Source organism: Gordionus sp. m RMFG-2023, chromosome 1 (assembly GCF_954871325.1).
Source record: "Gordionus sp. m RMFG-2023 chromosome 1, tfGorSpeb1-WG-v2, whole genome shotgun sequence".
NCBI classification, from domain to species: Eukaryota; Metazoa; Nematomorpha; class Gordioida; order Chordodea; family Parachordodidae; genus Gordionus; species Gordionus sp. m RMFG-2023.
Window position 1 is genome coordinate 69,801,017 of NC_088775.1, and position 16,893 is coordinate 69,817,909.

At 23.7% G+C, this 16,893-nt stretch overlaps 2 long non-coding RNA genes across 2 annotated transcripts; both read left to right on the forward strand.

Moving 5' to 3' along the window:
* Positions 1–9,054: 9,054 nt before the first annotated feature.
* LOC135932065 (uncharacterized) lies at positions 9,055–11,929 on the forward strand. Its single transcript, XR_010573272.1, has 3 exons — positions 9,055–9,082; positions 11,410–11,674; positions 11,726–11,929. It is a non-coding gene; the product is annotated as an uncharacterized LOC135932065 (long non-coding RNA).
* Positions 10,144–11,336, forward strand: LOC135932066 (uncharacterized). The gene is made up of 3 exons (XR_010573273.1): positions 10,144–10,305; positions 10,358–10,565; positions 10,616–11,336. It is a non-coding gene; the product is annotated as an uncharacterized LOC135932066 (long non-coding RNA).
* Positions 11,930–16,893: the final 4,964 nt, after the last annotated feature.

Consider the following 16,893-nt stretch of genomic DNA (forward strand, 5'->3'; position numbering starts at 1 on the left):
ATCTCCCATCATGGGTTAAATAAAACATATAAGGGGTTAAATGAAACATATATGATATATATTTCTTTATCAAAGATTAACAATCAAAATATAGTGATATTTTGAATCAAAAAAAATTTTGCTGTAAAAGAAAATATCAGATGCAATATTTTTAAAATAATCATTAAGCATTGGTAACATAAAAAAAATGATTTTGCTGACATGTAGACTACATATTCATTATGAAAACTACATATATTACTTATAACTACAATTTGGTTTTGTATTCAAAATTAATGACATAATCACTATTAAAACTATATAGATTACATGTAACTAAATAGAATATTTTGATTTTCACAAAAAAAACAAATCTTAATTGTTTTAAAAAAAAAATAAAGACAGAAATATTATTACAATTGTTGAACAGGAAATATTGTACAATCTAATAAAAATGGAAAAAAAATTTCAATTTACATGATTTATAAATTATCATTTCAAACACATCTTAATGATAACTTTACAAAAATTTTAATTTACATGTTAAATTATCATTTCAAACACATCTTAATGAAAACATAAATTTACATTTAAATATAAATATAAATCACACATATATACACTTATCACTTACATAATATATCAACCTAATTAAAATTGCATTATATTCACCATAAATCAATATTATTAAAAATAGATTAAAAATGAACCAACACACATGTCCATCTTTTTAAAAGCTCCAATTGCATATATAAAAATTAATAATTTCAGCACAACAATCTATTATATATTTTTAATATCACCCATAAAAATCTTAATCATCACCATAAATATTCACCAATTTTTATTTACACTTTTATTTTGTATATATCTTTATAACAAATTTTCACTTTTATCACACTAAATTCTCTACCTCCATACCCTTATAATTCCAATAAATACCCTTTTTTTTAAATTTTATTTTAATAAATTTTAAATTAATAACCATTTCAAAAAACTTAAATTTATTAAAATAACCTTTCCCATAATTAAAATAACTCTCTCTATAAACATATGAAATCTGTCTTAATTTTCCATAAATTTAATTTTTATTTCATCAAAATGACAATAAAATTATCCACTGACTTAAATTTAAAAAAAATTTATTTTTATTTCATCAAAATGACCATAAAAATATCTAGCTCTTCAACTCTTTTATTCAAGTTAAAAAAAATCAAAAATCATCCTTATCCTTTTGATTACATTATTTCACATATATTTACAGAATCATTTTAAATTTATACATTTAGCAATATTTAATCTTCTCATCTATTTTTCTCAATATCTAATTATATTTTATCCCTTATAAAAATTCCCATTTAATTTTATAAATTAAAATTTTCATTTGTTTAAAAAAATCTAATACCTTGCGTTGTGAAAAATGAGTTTCTTATTTAACAGATTCTAATTTTTTTATTCATTTTATTGTATCACTCACGAATCCCATTCTTATCCTCTACATTCAGCGTCTACATGACAGGATTTTCACTGGATGCAAACCCCCTTCAAAAACCTTTGCTTAATCATTATTTTCACCTATTTATTTATTGATACTCTTTTCAAAAAATTTATAAAGGATAACTTAAATTAATCTATCTCTACTACGAACTATCGATATTTTGTGAATAAAAAGAATTTATTTTTTTAGATAATAAATTCAATTAAAACCTCCATTATTTACAATGAATTAATTATTATGGCATTATAAGCTTGCTGAAATATCTAAACCTTTTCAATTACATTTAAAAGGATAGTTTATTTGGAAAACAATGTGTATGATTGTTTGCAATATATAGATTTTATCGATGAATTGTACTATAATAATACTATAATAAAAGTATTAATTTTTACAGCAATAAATTTTGTCCTATTACATCTCAAAATTTAATAGATAACCTCCCAAAAAATTTATCCTACCCCCTCAAAAAGATAGGATGCAAACTGTTCCTACCCCTCAGACGCTGTCTACATTGCATTGTATTTTCATCAATCCCTAGATGGATCCTGGTCACGGCCAGGGTTGCCATGTCTCCCCCCATCAGTGGGAGTCTCCCACAATTTTTTAGTTTACCCACATACATCTCACTCCCACAAAACTCCCACAATTAGAAATCTCCCACAAAAAGCTCCCACAATTTTTTAATTTCTCCCACAATTTTTTTTTTAGCATTTTAATGGTTTTAATATATAAATAATAATTTTGAGAGACAGTATTTGATTATTTTTATATTTTTAAAATAAATTTTAAATATTTATTCGAAGTCTAGTTCTTTTATTTTATTTTTCCGCTCTAAAATATATTTTTTATAAAATTCTCCACTCGACATTTTCAAAATTTTTGTGTTAGAAAGAATAGAAGTTAGAACAGTATGTATAATTATTATAAATATATTTTAAATTACTTAATATATTTTATATCGTTATCTAGAATTGCAGTGCTCCACTCGACATTTTCAAAATTTTTGTGTTAGAAGAATAGAACTTTTAGAAGTGGATATTATTCTAATCTCTAATTCTTTTAAATAAAGTTAGTGGATGAATAATATTGATTAAATAATATTTTTCACTACTTACTTTTATACTATTGCATAAAGTATATGTCAAGCAAAAGATTATAAATATAATTGATATATTATTCAACAATAACTAAAAATTAAAGTGTATTTACCGAATTGAGGCAGCACAATAATGAATTAATACCAATTGGCTGTATATGCCATATACTGCATAATTCTTGCAAGAAGGCAATGAATGTACTATCTGTAGATGTCGAAGTAATTGTGATGAAATGTTTTAACGAATTTAGTTCATCATCTAAAAGAGTCACTGAATTTAAAGAATTGGTGGAGTGGTCTGATTTGGAATGGTGTGAGTTGTTGCGATATGTACCTATCAGGTGGTTATCATTAATACCTGCCATTAAGAGAATTTTAAAATTTTACGAACCCTTAAAGAAATACTTCTTAAATAAAGATTTTAAAAGCTGTCCTAAAATTTTGAAAAATTTTTTCGAGGTTGAAATGTCAGAAGCATATTTGGGATTAGTTTCACATGTAGGAAATCTACTTCATGTAGTTAATATACAGTTGCAATCAAAAGATTCTTTATTGATAAAGATTCACAAAATCATGCTACAGCTCTGTTCATCTCTACAGTTAAAAATGGATAATATATTTTATGGCGCTATTGCTAAAAATATCATATTAAAATGTTCAAATATTACTATAATTAACGTATTTTTAAATGAAGCAAATATTTTTATTAAGACAATTTTGGAATATTTACAATCAAGATTTGATTTTATAACTCTATTTACAAGTGTATAAATATTATGACCCTGGAACAGAAACCATCATTTGATGGTTTTTGTAATTTAATAAATATATTAAAATTACCGATACACATTGAAGCCTTGTTTGAAGAGATTGTAATTTTTTCCATTTTTTATGATTCGCTAAAAGCAGAGGAGAAATGGGTAGAATTTTTTCATAATAACGATAAATCCCCATGCTTGGAAAAAATTTGCGAGTATGTTTTCTCCTTACCTCATTCTAATGCCTCATCGGAGCCCATTTTTAGCCTGATGAGGACTGGAGAAAGGAGAGAAATCGAATTGCTTTAACAACATTAGAGGCTTAGTTAATGGTTAAAAAAAAATATAAAATGTCATTCCAGGAATTTTATTAATATCTTAATAACGACGGTAAACGTTTAGTTCCATTATTTAAATCTCAAATAAAATATAATTAACTATAACTATTTGACTTTCTATATTTTATAAAATCTTATTTATACATTTGCATAAAATCAAATAAATTTATTTTGGCAAATCATAAAAATAAAGAAGCATTACAATCTCCTCAAACATGACATCATATTAAATCTTATTAATAATTATACGATAATAGTAATAATATTCTTACTTGGGTATTTCTGCAGCATAATTTAGTGAACTTTTATTAAATTATATTCTTCTGATTGCAACTGCATATTAACAGCATATAGTAGATTTCCTATATGTAAAATTCCTAAATATACTTCTTGCCATTTATTTTTGAAAATTTTTTTCAAAATATTAGGACAGCTTTTATAATCTATTTATTTTTTAAAGGTTTGTAAAATTTTAAAATTCTACGATGGCGCGTATTAGGAGGAACCTGTCAACCAACCTTATGCTGACTCAATTCTGTAAAAACACTCTGGTTTTTTGCCAAATTCACTGAGGAATTATCAGATCAGAAAGCTGCCATGCAATTCATTGGTAATGCCAAATCTGCCATATTTACCATTATATATGGTTAGCTATGTCTTTGGATATTTCATATCTGGAGAAAATTTTTTTAATAGTTTTATTGAAATGACATTAATTTTGTTGAAATAGGGGAGGATCAAGGGAAATGTTCTGATATCTCCTTATTAGATGCATCTGTTAGAATTGCATATGTTTGCACATCTTTCAAATCGTCAAGAATTGATCTTCTGGATTTATATCCTAAAACATTGATGATAGCCTTGCTCATTTGTGTTCTACAAAGTATACTTTTCATTTATATTAGTCGTTAAATATTATGGGGAAAGATTCTACCAACATTGTAATGTTAAGTAGCTTTCTGAATATTGTACTGCATGATAGGTATTTACCATTTCCGCAACTGTAGTTGCATCTGTATTATTTCTTATTTTTGAAGAATATTTTTGTTTTGCAATAGATGTTGATAAACTGCCCTGTACTGATTTATGCTTTGAATATTTTTGATGCCTCAAAATATCATATTCCCTTCCCCCATTGTATTAACTAAATACTGTAGAACAACTTCCCCGCACTGATTATAATTATTTTTTACATTGTAAATTTAAAATTGTTTGTTTTTTTATAAAATCTTATTTATACATTAGCATAAAATATATTTTTTTACAATGTAAAATTACAATTTTTTTATAAAATTTTATCTTGTTTACATTCTTTTGTATTTAAAAAAGATCGTTGGTTATTATTTTTAAAAAATTAATATATTATAATAAATCAATATGTTATTTTAATAATAAAGATAGTATTTAAGAAATTTTGTGTCGTACTATTAGTGAAGGTCGACCGGACCAGACCGATTGTCGGACCGATCTTTTTGTTGAGGACCGTGGTCCGGACCGGTATTTATTAATATTTAAGTTTACTTTATTATTCAATTAATATAATTTTTTTGTATATTTTATGATAGGAGTTCAGAGTTGTTATAAGATACTTTTTAAATGGATCTAGATACAGACACATCGTCTAAAAAGTATCTAGATACCGATATTTTAATCAAAAATCTATCTACATACATATACATATACCACATTTTTATATCTAGATACTTGTATCTAGATCTTTTTACAACTCTGTAGGAGTTATTTTAGATTTTGTTAATTTTTTTTTTACAATTTGAAAACCATAAGTTTGTCCAAGAAACATTTTAATTATAGTCCTAATAAAAAACATAGAATATGTGTTCACTGTAATACCAAATTTAACATATCGTCAAAGTAACAAAATAATTGTTTATAATTTTTTAAGCAATAAATTAATCAAAATAAGCAGTATTATTAAAATATTTTGGTTATTATTTATATATCTATTTTTTCTTAAGAAACTGTCTGAATAATTCATTGTCAAAATAATTTAACCTTATTCTTAATAAAATAATTAGGTACCTTAAGCAGACATTTGATAAAACATAAAATTTATACTTCTAATAATGAAAATGAAAATATCTCAAAAACACAATCTACTCTTAATTTAAATATGCCCTCCACAAGTACAAAATCACTTTCTTCAATACCATTGGATAAATTCCAAACAGATCATATGAACCAACTCATTATAAAATGGGTAATAATGGACTCTCTGCCAATGAAGACTTTTGAAAGTTCAGGTCTTCATAATTTAATCAAATATTTAAACTCAACTGCTACAATTTGAAAAACAAAATTAAAAATTTTTATAGAGCTAATTTTGAGAAACTAAGAAATTCTCTAAAAGATATTTTAAATAAAAATAATTCTTTAATAAGCTTTACCACAGATATGTGGAGCAATATAAATAAAATTTCATTTATAGCCATTACTGCACATTATTCTTCTTTTTAAAAAATATTTTACTTGATATAAATCATATCCCATTTCCTCATACTTCTGAAGAAATATCCTTAGCTATAAAAGAAGTAATTGATGTATATCAATTGGAGGAGAATATACTGGCCTGTACTACAGATAATGCCAATAACATCCTAAAAAGCATTTTGCAGAATATTTATAAGGAACAAAAATTTAAAGGCTTTAGATGCTGTGCCCATATTTTAAACCTAATATCTCAGGAAGGTTTATCATATATTACAACTATCCTAGAAAAGTGTAGAGACATAGTCTTTTCTATAAATAAATCACCCAAAATAAATCAAGCATATGTACAAATATGTGAAAATAAGGGTAAAAATTTAAAATCCCTTCTGATATCCCTATTAGATGGAATAGCTCCTATTTAATTATGAATACAATTTATGAGGTATTTACATTTTTATCCAATTATTTTTAAAAAATATTTAATTTTTAGAACATTGGATGCTATAAAAGAAGTACTTTTTTGAATTACAAACAATTTAAAGGGGTTTTCTTAACTGAGTGTGAAAATGAAGACCTTAAAGATGCTGTAGATTTTCTAAGGCCCTTCTATAAAACCATACTTGATTTATCAGGATCCAAATATCCTACAGTTGGGATTTCCATGTTATATATGGAGAATATAAATAATGAAATTTTAAATAATATAAAAAAGGATAATAACAATACAAGAAAAAAAATTCTTAATAACATGCTGGTTAAAGTGCAGAAATATCTCAAAGAATTATTTTGCTATGAATCATATGTCTCAACATTATTGGATCCGAGATTAAAACAAGTTTACATGCCTAATACTCTTAATAGAATTGAGTATATGACCAAATTTTCAAACTATTTAAGGAAAATAGAAAATAAAAAAAATACAGGAATAACGGATTCTCAGGTATATTTTTAATATTTATTTATTAAATCCTAATTTTCAAACATTTGTGCCAGGAGGAAATCAATGAATTTAGTTTTTTAGAAAGAATTTTATCTCAAAAAAGAAATTCAGAAGGGGATTATATATCGGCAGAAATCATTTAAGAAAATATATCAGAACTTCACATCTATTTGAATGAACCTCTTGTTTCATTAAAGGATGACATATTAGTATGGTGGAAAGCCAATAGTGAAAGGTCCTTTATATTTTTTAAATAGTCAATATAGTTTATTATATAGATTTCCAGTCCTCTCATTAGCAGCTAGAAATTTTTTAGCAATTCAAGCAACATCTGTCCCCTGTGAACAAATATTTTCGAAAGCAGGATCTTGTCACTAAAAAAAGGAATAGGCTTTCAAACAATACAAGCTTTGATGTGTATGGGCTCTTGGTTAAAGAATGGAATAGATCTACCGCCTCCATTAAGTCCCTCTTCTAATTCCTTCCAAGGAAGTTCTACAAACAAAGACATTAGCATTTATTTAAATTAAATATTTGTATTAATTATTATATTATTCATAATTAATTTTATATTGTTTATATAATACTCTTATATTTAATAATATGATAAAATAAATTAAATTAGGTTAAAAAAAATATGTTTTTTAAACAAATAAAAAACCGGTCCTGGACCGGTCTTTTTATTTAGGACCACGGTCTGGATCGATCTTTTTTTAAGGATCGTGGTCCGGTTCGAGGGTATCGGTCTAGTCCGGACCAAAGACCGGACCGTGACCTTCACTATGTACTATAATTACCTATTTTGAAAAATAGTTGCGCATTTTATTTTGGGAAATAGTTACCTATTTTATTTTGAAAAAGAGTTGGATATTTTATTTTGAAAAATAGTTGGCTATTTTATTTTGAAAAATAGTTGGCTATTTTATTTTAAAAAATAGTTGGCTATTTTATTTTGAAAAATAGTTGGCTATTTTATTTTGAAAAATAGTTGGCTATTTTATTTTGAAAAATAATTACCATTTTATTTTGGGAAATAGATTCGATTTTATATTTATAAAAAATAATAAGCGGATAACTAAGGGCCCGCAAAATTTTTTTTTTAGCAATTTTCATATTTCTCCCACAATTTTTATATTACTCCCACAAAATACCGAATTTCTCCCACAATTTGAAAATTTTGACCTGGCAACCCTGGTCACGGCACCAATTTTATACATCTAAAATTTTAAACAACTAACACATACTCTAAAATATACAAACAAATATATGCATCATAAAAATTTACTTTATTCACATTAATTATATTAATCTTACAATCATAATCATAATATAAACATATTAAGTATAAACTCTTGAACAAAAGATCATATGATTTTAACTACAACCCAACTCCTTCAAAAGATCACTTTTGATTGACATTTCATACATATCATAATATTGACATTTCATACATATCATGTATTAAAATATAGGTTCCATGTCAATTCAGCGAAACTTTTATCGCGAAACACTTTTTCGCGAAACTTTTATCGCGAATGTCGTTTATCGCGAATGGATTTTATAGCGAAACTTTTATCGCGAATCCATAATAGCGAATACTATTCCGCGAATGCAATATCGCGAATTTTTTATAGCGAAACCTTTATAACGAAACCTTTATCGCGAAACCTTTATAGCGAATACATTACCGCGAATACAATATCGCGAAACAAATATCGCGAATTTTTTATAGCGAAACCTTTAATGCGAATACATTACCGCGAAACTTTTATCGCGAATCAATAATGGCGAAAATTTTATAGTTAAATCTTTATCGTGAAACATTTGCAGCGAATACATTACCGCGAAACTTTTATCGCGAATCAATAATCGCGAAAATTTTATAGCGAAACCTTTAAAGCGAATACATCGGTTGACCACTAAATAGCATTGCTCAAAATAGCATAAATTGTGTATGTTTTAAAACGTCTTCTAATAACATATTCAAAAAATGGCCGCCATATCTGAAGCGAGGAAAAATTAAAAGTGCAAGTAATATATTAGTTTTAAGTTTAACAGGGATTTTTATTAATGATTGTAATATAATTTATAAGGATAGTTTCGATTTTGACTAAAAAGTTTTGTATACTGGTTTAAATTTTAGAAATTTTCTTAGAGGCTTAAATTTTGATATTGAACTTAATGATCATAATATAATTTATAAAGATGTATTAATTATATATAGTTAGAGTTTTCATTAAGAAGTTTTAAATACTGACTTTGACTAAGAAGTTTTGTATACTGGTTTAAATTTTAGAAATTTTCTTTGAGGCTTAAATTTTGATATTGAACTTAATGATCATAATATAATTTATAAAGATATATTAATTAAATATAGTTAGAGTTTTCACTAAGAAGTTTTGAATACTGACTTTGACTAAGAAGTTTTGTATACTGGTTTAAATTTTAGAAATTTTCTTAGAGGCTTAAATTTTGATATTGAACTTAATGATCATAATATAATATATAAAGATGTATTAATTAAATATAGTTACTAAGAAGTTTTGAATACTGACTTTGACTAAGAAGTTTTGTATACTGGTTTAAATTTTAGAAATTTTCTTAGAGGCTTAAATTTTGATATTGAACTTAATGATCATAATATAATTTATAAAGATGTATTAATCAAATATAGTTAGAATTTTCACTAAGAAGTTTTGGATACTGATTTAAATTTTAGAAATTTTCTTAAAGGCTTAAATTTAAAAAAGAGTGATTTAGTTGATTATTGATATTGAACTTGACAACACAAATCACACCATTAAATTGGATTAATTTTATTTTCAATTAATAAATGATTATATTTAATTAATTAAGATTGTAAAATAACTTAATACAATGACATATGTCATTGACTTAATAATATTAAATCAATTAAGCTTAAACTATCAATACTATATTTGACATTATGAGTGATCTTGATATTCCATTTTTACAATTGTTAACAGTAACAATATAATTTATATGTATTACTCTAATAATTATAATAGCACTGATTTAATATAGATTTATATTTTCTTAATAAATTTTAAAAAATAATACAAATATTTATAGATGGTAGCCACTGTTGCCAATAATTTGGAATATTACCTTAAGATTCAAAATATTAAATTTGAAGTAATATTGTTTTATAAATTTTTTTAATTTTAAGAAAACTCAAAATGGAAATAATTTAATAATTTATTTAGGGTACGAGTACCTCATCTAAAGTAAATAAAAATTTTAAAAATTCTTAATTTGACAATTTTCTTTATAATCTAGTTTCATCCAATGGTATTCCACATTTGGAACCACAAGTTTCTCCCATAGTGCCTGATATTCTTAATTTGACAATTTTCTTTATAATCTAGTTTCATCCAATGGTATTCCACATTTGGAACCACAAGTTTCTCCCATAGTGCCTACACAAATCTAGATTCCCCTCTTGACATAGCACAAACTTTATTAGACTTAAATTCAAATATTTATGGTAAAAAATAATTATAATAAATTGTATTAATATTATTTTTAATTAACTAGAAGCTCGTTTTGTCAAGAGTCAAAAGGGGAAAATATTACTATTCTTTCAAAACTATATGTATAGATTTCACTCCCAAAATGGGGAATTTATAAAATATCGATGCAGAGTAGGAGATTGCCATGCTAAATGTATATATGAGGGTGCATACACAGTCTCTGGTATACATGATCATGTATTTGAAATAGGGGCCTTCGAGATGCTTAAAACTAAAGAAGCACTCGAAAACATAATAGCCTACAATCCCTTGGAGACTCGGTTAAATATATCAACAAACAATGGATAAAAGATGTATGGAGAACCCAGAAATAGAAAACTATCCTGAGGCCATACCATCATTTATATCCCTGAGAAGTCACATAGACAGACTTCTTATTAAATACAGCCCCCTATGCCTCAATCGATTTCTGAGATTGAGTTAACTGCAGAATATTCTACGACAACTCGTAATGAACGATTTTTAATCCATGGAACAGGCAACTTATATATTTTTGGCACTGATTCCATGTTGCGTATGGCCTCAAGTTCGGACATGATCTACATGGATGGAACTCTCCATGTAGCTCCTACGTTATTTTATCAATTATATACCTTTCATGTTATGTACGAAGAGGTTATGATACCCTTCATTTATGCACTACTACCAGATAAAACTAGGGACACATTTTTCAAATTGTTAATTTTTGTTCTGAATGCCAAATATCTTTAAACCCTAGATTTGGCCAAACAGACTCTGAGGCAGCTGCTATATCAGCTCTCAAGTTTATGATTTATATTCTAATATAATTTTGTTTAGGTTGCTTTTTCCATTATTCCCAAGCTTTATGGTGCAGATGCCAATCTTTTAGGTTGGTGAGCCTGTATTTGAACCATTCGAATGTTCACAAAGTTGTAAGTCGCATGACAACTTTGCCCTTTTGTAAAGACGAGGACATATTTCGAGTTAGGCAAAATTGCTATGCGATGTCGTATGAAAATCCCATGCTCCTAAATTTTATGGAGTATATGGATATGACATGGCTAAACCATAATGCCATATTTCCCCATGACATATGGACAAGGTATTTAAAACATAATTAATAAATTCATAAAATTTTTTTATATTTATTTAGATATAAAGTCGAAGGTCCCCGCACCAATAACCATTTGGAGGGATTTCATCATGCCTTAAAGAGAAAGACGGCACATGCTCACCCAAATGTTTATCTTCTTATAAAAATTTTGGTAAACCATCAACACTATAACGACCTCAAAATTATTCAGATCAACAATGGATCAACAGTTCGGCATAGAAATAGAAAATATGAAAGAATTGATCAACCCATCATTAATTTAATACAAATATATGAAAGAACTTCTGAAATTACAGAATTTTTAGATAAAATATCTTTTTTAGTAAATTTTAAATATTAAAACTATCAATAAATATCCGTTTTTAATTTTATTATAGTTTTATTTTAATAAATTTGGGTAACTAACGGTATCTCGGGGAAATTTTCGATATTATTATTTTTTTTATTGTTTTTTTTAAATATTTTTTTTATTATTTTTTTTTATTATTTTTTTTTATTTTTATTTATTTTTTTTATTAATAAATATAAAAATATATAAAACTAGATATTCATAATATACTAGAGAATTAAGATTTTTTCTTGAAATTTTCAATTATTTAAGATTCTATTTAAGATTTATTCTTAAAATTTTCAATTATTCAAGATTCATTTAAAATTTTTCAAATACTAGATATTTAAGATTTTTTTCTTAAAATTTAAATTTTCTAAAACTATATAATCATAATATACTAGAGAATTAAGATTTTTTCTTGAAATTTTCAATTATTTAAGATTCATTCTAAAAATTTTCAATTTAATTTAAAATTTTGAATCAAATACTAAATATTTAAGATAAAAATATAATCATAATATACTAGAGAATTAAGATTTTTTCTTGAAATTTTCAATCAAATTCTAGATAAATAACCAATTTATTTGAATAAACACTGATAATATAGTTATATATATAATTTTTTTTCTTAAATTTTCAATCAAATTCTAGATGATTAACCAATTTATTTCAATAAACAATGATAATATAGAGATATATAATTTAAAGGAAAAACAAAAATAGTTTTATACATACTTGTATAACAATTTATTATCGGTAAAAATAAGATATTCCATTATAATATTATAATTATGGTCTTTTAAAAAAGCTATAATTAAAAATAACAACAATAAATAAAAATAAATTAAAAATAAATAAAAAATAAATTTATAAAAAAAGATGAAAAATTTCTCCGAGATACCGTTAGTTACCTAAATTAAATGTTGATTTTTTCGGCAATGTGAGGTAGTGGTAGGCAGGGTAATTTTGTTATTTCGGCAAATTATACATTGCCGAAATAACCAGGCAATAATGTGCACATTGCCGGGTTAAATCAGGCAATGTGTAATTTTTGTAATATTATATTATTAATAATTTTTTCGTTATTATTAATAATTTTTTAAGATTAATATTATATTTTTTTTAAAATATATTTTAATTTGTTACAATATATTTTTTGATTGATATTTTTTTTAAAATACATTTTAATTTGTTACAATATATTTTTTGATTGATATTTTTCTTTTTGATCGCTAATTTTTTTTATTTTTTGTGTTATGTTTTTTTAATATATTTTTTTAAATATATTTTTTTGATTGATATTTTTTTTATATTTTTTTTTGTGTTATATGAGTTTTTAAATTAATATTTTTAAATATATATTTTTGATTGATATTTTATTTAAATATATTTTTTTGGTTGATATTTTTTTTTATATTTTTTTTTGTGTTATATGATTTTTTAAATTAATATTTTTAAATATATATTTTTGATTGATATTTTTTTTTATATTTTTAATTTTTAGTGTTTATATGATTTTTTTAAATAAATTTTTTTGATTGATGTTTTTTAATATATTTTTTAAATATATATTTTGATTGATATTTTTTGATTGATAATTTTTTATATATTTTTTTAATAAATTTTTTTAAATATATTTTTTTGATAGATATTTTTTAATATATATTTTAAAAATTATTATTATATATTTATATTTTACGTAATTTCATCTATTATATATCTTTTGATAGATAATTTTTTAGGTAATAGTAACAAATGTCATAATCGTAATTTTTGAACTTTTTTGAGTTTTTTTAAACCAAATAGATAAAAATATGTTTTGTAAACATGTTAAATTAATTTTTCAGTGAAAGTGTACTATGGAAAAGTGACAATTGTCATAATCGTTGTTTTTGAACTTTTTTGAGTTTTTTTAAAGTAAATGGGTAAAAATATATATTGTAAAGATGTTAAATTAATATTTAAGTGAAAGTGTACTATGGAAAAGTGACAATTGTCATAATCGTTATTTTTGAACTTTTTTGAGTTATTTTAAAGTAAATGGGTAAAAATATGTTTTGTAAACATATTAAATTAATATTTCAGTGAAAGTGTACTATGGAAAAGTGACAATTGTCATAATCGTTATTTTAGAACATTTTTGAATTTTTTTAAAGTAAATGGGTTTTGAACCTTTAAAGTAAATGGGTAAAAGTAAACATGTTAAATTAATATTTCAGTGAAAGTGTACTATAGAAAAGTGAAAATGTCATAATCGTTATTTTTAAACTTATTTGAGTTTTTTTAAATAAATGGGTAAAAATATGTTTTGTAAACATATTAAATTAATATTTCAGTGAAAGTGTACTATGGAAAAGTGACAATTGTCATAATCGTTATTTTAGAACATTTTTGAATTTTTTTAAAGTAAATGGGTTTTGAACCTTTAAAGTAAATGGGTAAAAGTAAACATGTTAAATTAATATTTCAGTGAAAGTGTACTATAGAAAAGTGAAAATGTCATAATCGTTATTTTTAAACTTATTTGAGTTTTTTTAAATAAATGGGTAAAAATATGTTTTGTAAACATATTAAATTAATATTTCAGTGAAAGTGTACTATGGAAAAGTAACAATTGTCATAATCGTTATTTTAGAACTTTTTTAAGTTTTTTTAAAGTAATTGGGCAAAAATATGTTTTGTAAACATGTTAAATTAATATTCCAGTGAAAGTGTACTATGGATAAGTGACAATTGTCATAATCTTAATTTTTGAACTTTTTTGAGTTTTTTTAAGGTAAATAGGTAAAATTATGTTCGAAAAAAACTTAGAATGTTTGGTGTATAATCTTAGTGATTGTTTAAAATAAATATAAATATGAGGGCTAACTTTGAAAATGCTAAAATTAATTTTGTAATTATATTCATTTTCGAAAAGCTATTTAATACTTTGATAGATTTAAATTACAATAGTAGCTCTAACTTGTAATTTCAGATCATTCACTAAAGTGAATAAATATTTAAAATGTATTTACTCACAGAATTGAAATAAATAAATCAAAGATAATATAGTTAGTTGATATACAAATAACCGATGTTGGATTCTATATTTAAATATATTTCATAGTTAACATTTTAGGGAAAAATAAATTAATCTTACAATTAATTTAATCTTATATTGGCCTACTAAATTATATTAAAAAAACATTTCCGGATGTTATGAAGATTAGAGTTTAATCATAATAGTGAAATTTATTATCATTTGAAGTGATAAATGTTTTATTAATGAAGGAATAGCGATTTGCAGGAAAATTACTCATCATTAATTTTGAATATATAAATAAAAGCGAATTTAGGAATTTTATTGTTGATATTACTGTTAGTGACTTAAAAATGTAAAACATATTTAAACTGAAGTTTTAATTTAATATGTTTACAAAACATATTTTTATCTATTCCTCAAAAAAACTCAAAAAAGTCCAAAAATAACGATTATGACAATTTTCACTTTTCCATAGTGCACTTTAACTGAAATATTTATTTAACATGTTTACAAAACATATTTTTAACCATTTACTTTAAAAAATCTAAAAAAAGTTTAAAATTAACGATTATGACAATTGTCACTTTTCCATAGTACACTTTTACTGAAAAATAAATTTAACATGTTTACAAAACATATTTTTACCCATTTACTTTAAAAAATCTAAAAAAAGTTTAAAAATAACGATTATGACAATTGTCACTTTTCCATAGTACACTTTCACTGAAATATTAATTTAACATGTTTACAAAACATTTTTTTACCCATTTACTTTAAAAAAACTCAAAAAGTTCAAAAATAACGATTATGACAATTGTCACTTTTCCATAGTACACTTTCACTATATTAATTTAACATGTTTACAAAACATATTTTTACCCATTTACTTTAAAAAAACTCAAAAAAGTTTAAAAATAACGATTATTACAATTGTCACTTTTCCATAGTACACTTTCACTGAAATATTAATTTAATATGTTTACAAAACATATTTTTACCCATTAAAAAATCTAAAAAAATTTCAAAAAAAACAATTGTCACTTTTCCATAGTACACTTTCACTGAAATATTAATTTAACATCTTTACAAAACATATTTTTACCCATTTACTTTAAAAAAACTCAAAAAAAAATAACGATTATGACAATTGTCACTTTTCCATAGTACACTTTCACTGAAATATTAATTTAATATGTTTACAAAACATATTTTTACCCATTTACTTTAAAAAATCTAAAAAAATTTCAAAGATAACGATTATGACAATTGTCACTTTTCCATAGTACTCTTTCACTCAAATATTAATTTAACATGTTTACAAAACATATTTTTACCCATTTACTTTAAAAAAACTCAAAAAAGTTCAAAAATAACGATTATGACAATTGTTACTTTTCCATAGTACACTTTCACTGAAATATTAATTTAACATCTTTACAAAACATATTTTTACCCATTTACTTTAAAAAAACTCAAAAAAAATAACGATTATGACAATTGTCACTTTTCCATAGTACACTTTCACTGAAATATTAATTTAATATGTTTACAAAACATATTTTTACCCATTTACTTTAAAAAATCTAAAAAAATTTCAAAGATAACGATTGTCACTTTTCCATTTGCTGAAATATTAATAACATATTTACAAAACATATTTTTATCTATTTGGTTAAAAAAACACAAAAAAGTACAAAAATTACGATTATGACATTTGTCACTATTACCTAAAAAATTATCTATCAAAAGATATATAATAGATGAAATTACGTAAAATATAAATATATAATAATCATTTTTAAAATATATATTAAAAAATATCAATCAAAAAAATATATTTAAAAAAATTTATTA